Consider the following 13,912-nt stretch of genomic DNA (forward strand, 5'->3'; position numbering starts at 1 on the left):
TTTCTCTAGTATAAGAAGAGCCAGCCTGCTTCTTACATTTAGGCCACTTTCTGATTATTATTCTATAATCTCTGTATTCCCCTAATTTTAACTTACTGTTAGGAAGTAAAGTTGGCCCTCTCTCTATTCAAACCACTCCTGTATCCTCCAGAACCAGCGCCTACTTCTACTTTCCTGAATGAGGTCAACTACACTTCACCAAGCTTAATGTTTTTTAATTTTAACTAATTAATTTTTTAAAAATTAATTTTATTGAAGTATAGTTGATTTACAGTGTGTTAGTTTTAGGTGTACAGCAAAGTGATTCAGTTATACATATCCATATATCTATTCTTTTTCAGATTCTTTGCTCATATAGGTTCTCATAGACCAAGCTTACCAATTTTATAGTTTCATTGCCTGTCTTCATCTATGCCATGACCTCATTTCTCATTCACATCTCAAAATTAAACTTTCAGAACTCCATTGCAACAACGATCAGTGGTCTAATGAACTTGTATAAGATGACCAGAAGTTGAAGTATTGTAAGCATTAGTAATATAAAAGTCCAACTTCTGTCTGTTCTGCAAATGAATATATGTTTAATCCTAAATATATGTTTAGTACTAAAAGTTTCACCATGGTAGTGTGAGTCTTTCCAAAATTTATTACATTCCTATTATATGCCAAGCACTGACTTACTCTTTGATTTCATTTTCCCCCCAATTTTGTTTTCCAAACACAGAATGACAACTTGGTGAAAAAAAACCCTGCGGTATATACCAAATACCAAGATGTGCATCCTCTGCCCATCCTCATTTCTGTATTCCCACTCATCCCATCGTAATTAGATTCTGCCACTTTTCTCCTGAGCCCTATAATAGTCTCATGTCTACTCACTTCCCATCTCTTCCCCGTCTTTTAATCTCAAATACAGTTCATACATACAGAACGTCACCTGAATGATGTTCATAACTGATGGCTGCTTGCTTTCTTAAGAATGCTTAAAAGATGCAGTGTTGGAAGAGAAAGCTGTCACCACCTGCTGACTTGTGCCCAAAGTCTCAGAGGCTGAAACTTCTGCTTTCATAAATGGGGAGGTCCAGCACAGAAGTGAATTGAAGAAGTGCCACAAAAGAGCTTATGAGCCTTTTAAAGACTTCCCAGGAGATATACACACACACATACATGTACACAAGATGTTCAGTGTGATTTCAGAGAAATTCTCAGAGACCTCATATGTCTCGAACACTGGGTAAGACCTCTGCTTCCAGACATTCTAAAATTTACTCTTGAATAATGCAACCCAGAGAGTGGAGTACTTGGACCAAATTACTTATATCCCTTATAGTATTATTTCTGGCAAATTACCCCATCCGCTTTTGGCTTGCATAACACACAATTACAAGAACTTCTTTTCTATCTATTGGTAGAGGTCCTCTTCCATCACATCCTGTATACAAAGACTATATAAGTGCACATAATGTCTTACATATTATTTCATAGGGTTAACAGATACTTGGTGTCCAATGTAGAATAACATGGACTATGGGCTAACAGTGTTCTATAAAGAATAAAGTAGTTCTTTGTAAACTAGACTGTTTATATATTTCATACACACGCTTTGTTTCCCAGTTATTCTCTCTTATCACTTAATAAATTCTTTTGATGTCTTTTCTATATCATTTGTACTAAAGTGAAACAAAGCAAGATGTTTTTGATTGCTCCATACCTGGACAAAAGTGTTAGAATGGAAGCCTAGAGGCTGCTATGGTGGTAGCAGTCATAATGAAAATGAGAGAACCCCTAAATGGATGTGGTTTTCCTGCTTCAATTACCTGGAGATTGTTTTCCAGTGCTGACACCAGGATGTTCTGCATTTTGCTTTAGTGAAAGGAATGAGTGTTTCCTCTACAGTTTTAATTATAATTTTGTTTCCTCTAAAATGGCTATGTAATTTCATTGACCATTGAGTTAATACAAAGTGAACTCCTTGGCCTGGCCCTCCAGGCACTCCAACTGTTCTAACCTATCCCTGCTGCTCCATCACCTCCCCTTCTCCTACACATGGGCCTGTGCTGCCATCAAACTGCACAAACCTCTCTTCTCTCAAGTGCTGGGGAGTTTTCTAATCTCTGTGTCACTTTTCATTCTGCTGATTATGTCAGGAATCGGATTTTCTTAGATGCGATGCATACTAAATCTACTTTACACGTATAACATGCTTATATAGTTAGTAAATTTGACAAAAAATTATTAAATGATACCTAATGATGACTACATTATAAAATCATATATATATGCTTTTTCATATATATTCATGTCTTTCAACACTAACCTCACCCTCTCCATTCTCATAATACTTAAAATATGCTTGCTTTATGTTGTCCAGGCCATTGCATGTGGTGCTCTCTTTGCCTGGACTTCTCTCCTTCCTCCGTTCTTCTACTTGCTACCACTTCCCCATGTAATGACCCGATTTGGAGAAGACTTGTTTCTGCTTCTCTTATGGGTTCCCTTAGTACCCTATTCTAAGTTCTATTAATTCAGACTGCATTGTAACTCCCTGTTCATTGTCTTACTTGCTCATTGTGTCCCCAATGCCTATACAGCACCTAACGTTTGGAAAGTACTCAAATAAATGAAAGTTGGTGACATTGAAATACATGTATAACTGGTTTAGAAGAGTTAAATGATCATTGTTATTGAAAGTCATAAAGATACTTACGCCTTTGACCCAGTAATCCAGGAGTCAAAAATTCAAATGCTTTCAGGGTCAAGCAGGTAATCTAAATGTACAATGTTGGCCTGGGGGAAGGCAATGGGAATACAGGTTACTGTACTTGCCTCACCTAAACACATTCAGATTTACACTTTTATAAATACTGTCGATACAAGCCAAACAAACCATAACCCCTGTCTCATTCAAAGAAACAATTCTGTAGAGGAAAAAAATATTCATAATAATATTATTTGTGAATCTATCTGTAATAAGGAAAAAAATGAAGACAAATAGCTAGTAATAGGAAGCGGATTAAATTAAATATAGATTGTATCCATTAAATATCATGTATTCTTTAACATTAAAATAATCCCCCAATTGTAATATATGAAAAATGCTTTCGTTATTGGAAATGGTGAAGGAATAACACAAAACTCTGTGTTTGCTGTAATTGCAACCATGTAAAAATATACATCCTTGTTAAAAAAAAAAGGATTATGCAAAATGAAGATAACTATGTTAGGGTGCTCAAAATAGAAATGATTTTTGTAAAGTTCAGCATTTAATAATGCCGTCATTTTTCCAATCCTAGTCTCTGGAGAAAGCTTTGGCAATATCTCTTGGAGTCTTAGAAGATGATACCTAGCAAGCAGAACCAGGTTACTTTGGGTAAAAGCTGAAGAATATGAATTGTGGGCTGAGCTACAAATAACATTGTCATAGCAACCTCCAAAGATTTCATAGAAAAGGCATGACTTGGATTTCTCTTTTTTTTTTTTAAGGAAAATGACTAACAAGATCCCTTTTAAAACAGTTCCGATATAGTGCGGGATAAGATACAATAAGTTTGATAAAGAGTTTTGTTGAGAAATTGGGATAACCTGGCAGAACCTTGAGATCAGAAGTGAGACTCCCTAGTGTAGCCTTAGCACATTGTTTTGTGTATTGATTAGTTTTCAGTGACGTAACACTTATGTGATGCCAATCTGCCTTCCCTGCAGATAATATTTATTTAATAATAAAATATTAAGAACAATATAATAATTCTATAATGATAATAATGGTTATTGTTAGTAAAAAAAGTTCAATTTTCCTTGTTAAGAGACATTTAATATATTTCTCTGATTCTTTATAAAGGCTTGATTATCTGTTCTCAGGGTTCTTCTGTGATACTATATATAACCTCCTGGAAACAGAGGACTGTGGAAATACTGATAGTATCAACGGAAGTCCTTGTAACTTCTCTGGAAAGGGCGTATTCCATCAGTCTCATTGCCTCATTTGTTAAGCTGAATCGCCATCCTCAGTGACAGATCTTTTCAGTGTCCAAACTTCCTGCAAGGATTTATGTATTAACCCCATTCTGTTTGAGTTTAGATCAGGGGTGTCCCTTAGGTTATTTTAGGAACCCAGGTTTCCTGTAGTTTGCAAAAGCTGGCCCAGCCCACTGGCAGAAAATCTGCTTGTGATAGCATAGTCCTGTGGTAACAACTTTGGTATCTTGCACAGATAAGCAGCCTTGATATAGGTCCATGTGGTTAAGGAGGAAGACATTGTCAGTAATTCCTTTTACGGGGGAAATTCTAGTTAGCAATTTTTTTCCAGTTCGAAGTAAACATGTAAATCGGGGCTTATCATAAATAGCAATATATCCAAAGTATCATTCTCAGACTACACACAAATTTTTGACTCTAGCTTTCTGTGTAACGTTAGAAAAACAAACAAACAAAAAAGCATAGTCAGATCACCTGTTACCTCAAAATAAGGAGCTGTGTGGCAGCATCGGGAAGCATAATGAGTGAAGCCAGAATTAACAAGTAGCAGGGCTGAGTGTGGAACCCCTGCAGTTCAGGCCTGACCATTGAAACTGGCACCTGATTGCCCTTACAAGTACTACCTGTTCACTCAGTTCTTGAAACAATCAAATGTATACCGTAAATATCATGGTTCTGCTAACACCTTTTGTGTGTTTTCTGAAGCCACTGGTAGAACTAACCTTTTTAACCATCTGCTGAGGACAGAAGTCACGTTATAAGTCAAGTGGAACTTTGAGTTCGATTTCCATTTCTAAACATTTGACCGCAAAATTAAACCTCTTAAAGAAGATTCTTAAAGAAGAATTCAGTCTTCTGGGTAAGTGGGATCTGTCCACTCGTTCATTCAACAGTTACTGAGCTGCTGCTTCATGTAGAATGTACAAGTGGGTTAAAAGATGTTTGAGGAGATTACTGTCTCGTTAGCCATCCAACTAATCATCTCTCATGCTGAAGTTTTGAATCAGAAAAAAAAAAGAGTTGAACCAATGTTTGTTAAATTTTGCACACAAATAGCCCTAGGGAGCACAGAAGGGAAGATTTTTTCCATTGAAAAAATGTATGACTTTTCTGAATAAATTAATATGTATCTTAATCATCTATGTTTCAAATGAGGAAAGGATTAATTTAACAGAATCATTCTGTAAAACCCCTACTGCTTTGAATCCTATGAGAACTTGTTGCTAATTTGAGGCTTTCAAATTTAAAGTCATAAGATAAGTTGAGCAGTCAATAACCTTGAAATTTAGGAAAGTGACTGACATGGACTAGCCAGAATGTTTTTTGCAGTAATTTGATTTATAACTCTGCCCTAATCACTCTTAAAAATCAGCTAGACAGTAAAAAGTTCTCTACCTTCAAACCTCTTGATGAAGTTTTGCAGATTAATCTGAATGGGTTGAAAATTTGATGAAAGGATGGAGAGCATCTAAATTTAGTTTTTCTGGATAGCCACATGCAAAAGAATGAGACTAGACCACTATCTTATACCATACATAGATATCAACTCAAAATGGATTAGAGACTCCAATGTAAGATCTGAAACAATAAAACTCCTAGAAGAAAACATAGGCAGTATTCGCTTTGACTTTGGTTTTAGCAATATCTTTCTGCATATGCCTCCTCAGGCAAGGAGACAAAAGCGTAACTAAACAAATGGGACTATTATCAAACTAAAAAGCTTCTGTACAACAAAGGAAACATCAACAAAATGAAAACCTACCAAATGGGAGAAGATATTTGCAAATCATGTATCTAATATCCAAAATAGATAAAGAATTCAAGCAACTCAACAACAAAAAAGCTAACAATCCAATTAAAAAACGAGCAGAGAAACTGAATAGATATTTTTCCAAAGAAGGTATATAGATGGCCAACAAGCATGTGAAAAATGTTCAACATCACTAATTATCAGGGAAATGTAAATCAAAACCACAGGGAGATATCACTTCACACCCATTAGAATGGCTATTATCAAAAAGACAAGAAATAAGTGCTGGAGAGGAAGTGAAGAAAAGGGAACCCTTGTGCACTTTTGGTGGGAATGTAAATTAGTGCAGCCACTATGGTAAATCACATGGAGATTCCTCAAAAAATTAAGACTAGAACTATCATATGATGTAGCTATTCCACTTGTGGGTGTTTATCCAAGGAATACAAAAACACTAATCTGAAAAGATATATGCACCCCTGTGTTCATCACAGCATTATTTAGAATAGACAAGATGTGGAGACAACCTAAGTGTTCACTGATGGATGAATGGATAAAGAAGATACACACACACTTACAATGGAAGAATAGCCATAAAAAGATGAAATCTTGGCATTTGGGACAACATGGCTGGACCTTGTGGGTATTATGTTAAGTGAAATAAACCAGATGGAGAAAGACCAATCCCATATGATTTAACTCATATGTGGCATATAAAAACAAGCAAAACAAAATGAATGAAGAAACCAAACTGAAACAAATAGATACAGAGAACAGAGTAGTGGTTAGCAGAGGAGAAGGGGGTGGAGGGAGGGCAAGATGGGTAAAGGGGGTCAACAATATGATGACAGTTGACAACTAACCTTTTGGTGGTGAGCACACTGTAGTTTATATAAATGTCAAAATATAATATTATACACCTGAACCTTATGTGTGATAAACCCATGAAACTATAAATAAATAAAAATTTAATAAATAAATTTACTTTCATTAACTTATGAAACAGCAACATACTTTGCCCAATTTACTTAGCTTCAGAATTTTCATTTGTACAGTTTGAACCAGAAGAAGTACCTTTTTATTGGTTTATTTTTTTTTCTAAAATTCTAAGACTAAATTGTTATTACAATGTCTTCACAAAATTATTAATAGAATGCCTTCATAATTATCTCACGTAAATATTTAGATAAATAGCTATGTAATAGCTGAATTTTCTCAAACTGTTAAAATATTATTTCTAAAGGTATATTTCAGGTTAAGAAGGATTAAGCTGCAGAGATATAATGTTTAATGATATTTCTCAAGTGATAAGAACTTACTGTCAGAAGCATGTAATGTATTAGTACCCTCATTATGGAGTTCAGATTCTCTCTTCAGCAGAAAATGCTCAGGGCATATGTGAGTGATGATAATTTTTTTTTCTATGCCTATATTCCTATAGCATTTCTTATCATGATGTCATTGGGTAACTGCATTTAAAGTGGGCTCTTAGGGACTTCCCTGGTGGCGCAGTGGTTAACAATCCACCTGTCGGGGCTTCCCTGGTGGCACAGTGGTTGAGAGTCCGCCTGCCGATGCAGGGGACACGGGTTCGTGCCCTGGTCCGGGAAGATCCCACATGCCGGGGAGCGGCTGGGCCCGTGAGCCATGGCTGCTGAGCCTGCACATCCGGAGCCTGTGCTCCACAACGGGAGAGGCCACAGCAGTGAGAGGCCCACGTACAGCAAAAAAAAAAAGAATCCACCTGTCAATGCGGGGGACACAGGTTCGAGCCCTGGTCCGGGAGGATCCCACATGCCGTGGAGCAACTAAGCCCATGCACCACAACTACTGAGCCCGTGTGCCACAACTACTGAAGCCCACGTGCCTAGAGCCTGTGCTCTGCAACAAGAGAAGGCACCGCAATGAGAAGCCCGGGCGCCACAACGAACAGTAGCCCCCACTCCCGCAACTAGAGAAAGTCCACGTGCAGCAATGAAGACCCAACACAGCCAAAAATAAATAAATTAAAAAAAAAGATGATTCTTTAATAAATCAATCAATCAATAAATAAAGTGTGCTCTTAAGCATTTGCCAATTAAAGAAACTCAACATAAAGACCCAAAGACCCCATCTGAGTTTGCTAAGTGATGCAGTGTTAATAAAACTGTGGCTCATTGGAATGTAGTGTGTTACAGGATTTTTTGCACACTTAGCTCTTCAACTGATTTGGTTTGGATTCTAGTCAAATTACTTGGTACCTTGGTTAAGTGGGCTTGTGAAAAATACCTGATATATACAACCACTTCCTATGGAGCTAATAGCTATGTGTTTGCTAAGTATTTTGTGAGCAGAAAAGATCAGAGAGCAAAGAAAGCTGGATTTCCTTAAAAGCACTGAACTGTAACATGTACGTAAAGACTGGGTAATTACTGGGCAGAAACAGGCCTGCCAGTAAAAGCCAAATATATGCAGCTCCCTTCTTCTGCTGAAAATCTGTCCTAGTTTCATGTTAAATTATATATTAAAAGAATACTGCATTTTTCTATAATGATGTTTTTATAATATAGAGGGTGTTTCTGACCAAAGACTCTACATCCACAATATATGATAAAAGCAAAGGTATAATGATAAAATATCATACTCAACTCATTTAAGTAGTAAAGTATATTCTAAACCTCATAATGGACAAATACAGTCACTGTGAGGTGGTTCTATAAGTCTCTAATATATTTCAAAAAGGTATATATCATGTTCAAACCAATTTCTACTATATCTTAAATTATAACTATATAAAATGAACCCATTAACTTTAATGACCACTTATTTACACTAATATAAGTCTGTTCCCCAACAAGAAAGATGTACATATGTATATGGGTGTTTGTATGAGTTAGATAACTGGCATCTTTTTAAAAACTGCTCAAGAAAGTTTGAAGTAATGAATTTTCATGTAGCATGAGGAGGTAATCAAAATCATTCTCCCATATTTCCTTAATTCTAAGGTGCCATATGTTGTATATGTCCTTAAGTTAGTGAAACGTTTTTTGGAAAGAAAAAGCAAGTACACCCAATGCGCACATTAGAAGGAAAATTCTGGTTTTATAAATTTTATAATGAAAAAAAGAAAATGGAGTACATATTTTTATTTACCTTAGAATTAAATTTGAATTTAAGCTTAATTTCTACAGTAACCTTTAGAAATTTTTATTATGCAGTCTTTCTTGATGATAATTTGTAATTTGCTATGATTGATTTAGAATTTCCAAATTTCCATCCATTTTTAGAATTCAAAATTTTGGCTAAAACCATCAATTATTGGAAATCCTCTCAATGTAGACTGTGCATGAGGCCAGTACCTGAGCTGATCCTCTAGGGAGCTTCATGGAGAGTATAATAAGGGGAGCCCTTGTTGAGTAATTTATAGTTGATTAACATCATCATGAATTGCTCCCAACTTTATTCATGATTCTGAACACTTGAGATAATTGAAATACCAAAAGAACGAGTATAAAGCTATTAGGACGAGTGGATACTTGAGCCTACTCACAGTCTCTTTGAGGCAGAGGCTCATTTTGTGCATAAGTGTAAAGAAATATATTTTTGGAAAAATAATTCTAGTTCCAGTTAGAAGATGGTGAACTCAGAGATTTCATTGATCACTGCTCAAAGTGTTTAGAGCCATTGAAAACATTTCCCCCTAGACATTGACATGATGGACTTATTTTAATCAGCAATTACAAAAGTTGACCAAGTGCCAGGCATCAGTGAGTAGATTATTGGGCAAAAATCAGTTTTTCCCCCTTGTACAAAACCTGGATGCATCCTGTCCAAGGACAGACTTAAACAGGCAAGGGAAAGTTTATTGAAAACGATTGCAATTGGAGAGAGAGATTGGACTAAACTCTGCTGAAACAAAAGGTGGGACAGTTTACCAATTCTGGAGTGAGCTAGTGGACTGGTACTGGAGGACATTAGGAGGAGACTGGTTAATGTGATTAGGCCATCTGTGTTTGCTAATCAGCACTTATTGAAGTTAGACTCTTGCCCTCCCACAGAGAATGTGGTGCTATCTTTCTTGATGATTACATTTCGAAAAATGGCTCCCATGTCCGTGAGAAAGACATTCCTGGGTTGTAAATCTGGCAAGATTACTAGAAGAAGATTTACGTGTCAAAGGGGTGAAAAAAGAATTTGCATGTTTTTTAGAGTGAATGTTCTAAATAAGGGGAGGTCAAGGGCCTATAAGTCAGGAAGAAACCTGTCTAAAGTTTTATTAAGCTGAAAGGAATGTGAAGGCTGTCTTGGTCAATCTAAACCTTGAACACAGGTAAAGATGTTTGCCAACTCTAGAGAAAAGCCTACAAGTACGGCAAGCTCCTTTACCTTTAATCTCCCATCCTCCCTAATCTGATTTAGATATTTCCCTTGTGTTGTCACAGGCTTACCAATATCACAGAATTTATCAGGTCAAATTGCAATTTTTTGTCTGTTTACTACTCTTGACACTAGACTGTAAGGTACCTGAGAACAGGGATCCTGTTGACATTTGTAACCACAGGACCTACTGTAATTCCCCTTACCTCAATTCATGCCTGCTAAAATAAACTGAATTCTAAAAAATTAACAGAAAAGTAGCTGAGATAGGAAATAAGAATGTGGGAATTACAAAAAAATTAAGAGCCTTTAGTTTAGTAAAATGAAGATGGTAAGGGAATATGATCAGAAGCCATATATTCCTAGAAGGTATGAAATTTTCTAGTAAATCCTAGAAAACTAGAAGTTGGCCACACCCAGTGGAGATAGGAAAGAGGGCTCACATTTAATGTACACTATATGGTAGACACTATGTTAGCATATCAAATTTAATCCTTTATCTGTGAAGAAAGCACTGCAAACCCTATTTTATAAGTAAGAAAACTGATACCTGGAGTGGCCATATACCACCTCCAGAACAGTGAACCAAGATTTAAACACTCACCTTTATGGCCCCAAAGCTGTTAAATTTGGCTGCCTTAAACATAAATTATAATAGTTTAAGTTTAGGAGAGAAAAATGATCAATACTTTTAACTTTGCATATGAGATGATATCCCTAAGAAGGGATCACCCTCAAAATATAAATAGAATCAATAAGTATCAGATGTGTCTTTAAATACTAGAGACAAGCAAGGTTGTAAAGAAAACTGGTAATGTTTGGGGGTACCTTGCAAAACTTTTGAAGGTGGTGTCACCACAAGGAGACTCTGTCTCTTGGTAGCACCATCAGCTCTGCTTCTGGATTGGATGGATTTTGAGATGACATTAGAAGTGTTTTTCTCTTAGAGTTAGGACATTCTCGGATTCTTTAGTAATGAAATACCTTTGATTCTTTGCTTTATCACCAAAAAAGATGGTTTAAAGGAACAACCTTTTTGTTTTTCCAGATACACACTGGGAATGCTATTTACTAACTCTCACTACATGCTAGAGATATGATGGTAGTCCCCTTCTATATCGCAGTATAGCGTACAGAAAATATTAAGGCTACTGGCATCAGTCCCATATGGTTAAATAAGCTATTTAAAGGAGGATATTCCTGAACTGGAGAGGGATGTCTGGGACAAGAGCAAGCAGGATGAGGATTTAATCAACAATTTAGTTTTCTCTGGAAGCCTGATAAAATTCAAATACCCATGTCTCGCTTACATGGGACTTATTTTTCAACATAGTATGGCTTGACAATTTTTCTTAAGAATTTGGGATGAGAAGGGAAAACATAATAATTTAATCTAGTCAATAAAAGGAATATTGATGTTCCTCATATTTCTTTGAAGTCCTTTGGTAAATTTCTTGACTTGTCATCTGACTGACTTTTAACCTTTTCTAGAAAAAAAGCATACCGGGAGGAAGTAAGACCTAGTGCTTTTTAGTGTACTCTTGGCATTCTTCCAACTCTTCTGGAAAACATCATTCTATCACTTATATTCCTGTCGAACTGTAAGTTGAAATGAAGAACCCTCTTACCCAGCCTCTTACACAAAAGTATCACGATATTCTTTAAAAGACCCTATCCAAACAGACACATTTTAAATAATTATTAGTTCATCATCATGAGCCAACAAGACTGCAAGGTTGCTTAGCAACAGAATCAGGCACTCTTAACAGGAACATGCATGGGAACAATGGTGAAAAGTGATGGAGATCTTACAAAGGCAAATTCTTTGAATTAAATCTTTGTGAAAAGACATCACAGGGAAGATGAGTTTTTTAACCTAAGAATTGTTTCCTGAGATTGATACATTATTTCATAGCTAAACATCAACCACTTTCCATAGAATAGATAGAACAATGGAACTTTTAGTCTTTACATAATTTAGGGCACTTACAAAACATTATTTATCAGTGTTAGCTTGAAAATGAATAATATTTCTGTGTTGTCCCATTATCTTTAAAACTGTATAGATATATAAAGAAAGGAAGTTACTTACAAAAATAAATACTGCAAATGTATTTGATTAACGACGTTCTATTTTTATGTCATACATAATTAGACTATAAAAAATTGTATTCTTTTAAATTTGAACAAGATATAAGTATATATATATATATATATATATGTATGTATGTATACATACATACACACAAACATGCATTATCTATCTAATTCCCATTTCCAGTGGGAAAAGAAAAGAAAACAAAAAGCCTGCAAAGCATTGTCTCTTTGGGACTCCTAGATTGACTAATTTTTGACTAGTTTGACTGAATGGGCTGATTTTATACTACAATACCTGTAAAGGCACTAACTTGCTTCTATTGGTAAATGGAAGAAAATCCAGTACATATGGGCTCTGTTGATGCAATATGTAAACACCCAGCAAGTTCAAAGAGTAAGCTCAACATCCTGGCAGAAGACCTCAACTTTGACCCTAGTCCCATCTCTGGCTTGGACAATTCACTTAACCACCATAGACCTCATATTCCTCATCTATAAAAGGAGGCCTCCAAGATTATTTTCAGCTCTAAAATTCCTAAAGTTCATGTCCGTCAACTCTAAGTAGCATCATTCTTTTTTTCTCACAGAAGAATTGTTTGTTTTAGTGCATTGGTTATTTGACTACTGTCTTTATGTAAATACTAGAAGTAGCAGGCTTGTTCACCAATACATTCAGGTATCAGGCAAAAAACTTTCAATACTGGGTTTTTGTTTGTTTCTTTCTTCATGGCTGATTGCATGTTGCAGAGCTGATTTTTAGTTTCTGGAAGTTAAAAACATGCAGGTGTAGATATAATATGCTGCAGCCATTTATATCACCAGCCATAATGTTTTAAAACAAGTGGCTTTTTTGCATAGTCTTTAGAAGAGGGTTAGATGAGCACTTCTGTTTTCCTTTTCTTGAGAAGTTTTATAAAAACACCAAAAGGTCATCTTTAAAAGGTCAGACAAGATTAACAACAAAATCTTGGAAGACAGCCAGTCCACCAAGGAAACAAACCCAAAGGACTCTTTACAGATGCAAATCTTAAATAAGCAACAGAACCTGAGAGTGGGGTGAGGGCAGGGGAGAGAAATACGTTGTAGCAAAGAAATACATTCAAGAGATGCCTCGTGGCATTGAACTGTTGGAAAGGAGTAGCAGTAAACAAACCTGGCCCCCAGCAATTGCTAAAGGGCACATTCATTAGGAAGTTGGAAGCAAGAAGTCTAAGATCATGAGTCAGAGAAGCAGAATCATGAGCCACACCCACACTGGGTTCTATATGCTCTTGTTAAAACAAAGAGAAGTTGATGTAAATCTTTTAATTGCAAGGCATTGAAAAAGTGGTTATTAATCCCACTAGTTGATGCCAGGCCAGGTTTCTGATTATACAACTGAGGATGTAGCTCTATAGTCCTGACAGCTGGGTAGTAGAGAAGATGCAGTTTTCTTCCCACAAAAATACCACTTCTCCTACTAACAATTCTAAAGGGAGAGAAAGCCTTTAACAGAGAACACATTAAAGGAGAGTCACAGTTATTTAAAACCAGAAACTTAAATATTGATGGAAGAATCAAGTAGGCTTAGGAAGAGAGCAAGCTACAGAAATTGATAAAAGCTTTGCACTTTTAGTTGAAACTTTTAAAATTATAAACAGAAATGGAGAATTCTCTGCCATTTGTATTTTATCCAGTATTCAACTAAGTGGCCTATTAGTTTAGTAGGATGAAAAGTATCTTGCTGGCAAATGT

At 36.0% G+C, this 13,912-nt stretch overlaps 1 long non-coding RNA gene across 1 annotated transcript; it reads left to right on the plus strand.

The window, feature by feature from the left end:
- The first annotated feature begins 454 nt into the window (after nucleotides 1–454).
- On the plus strand, nucleotides 455–2,642 carry LOC308610224. Its single transcript, XR_014014457.1, has 2 exons — nucleotides 455–524; nucleotides 2,372–2,642. It is a non-coding gene; the product is annotated as an uncharacterized lncRNA (long non-coding RNA).
- The last annotated feature ends 11,270 nt before the right edge of the window (nucleotides 2,643–13,912 follow it).

The sequence above is a fragment of the Mesoplodon bidens genome (genome assembly GCF_964165515.1).
Source record: "Mesoplodon bidens genome assembly, contig: HAP1_SCAFFOLD_445, whole genome shotgun sequence".
In the NCBI taxonomy this organism is placed as follows: domain Eukaryota; kingdom Metazoa; phylum Chordata; class Mammalia; order Artiodactyla; family Ziphiidae; genus Mesoplodon; species Mesoplodon bidens.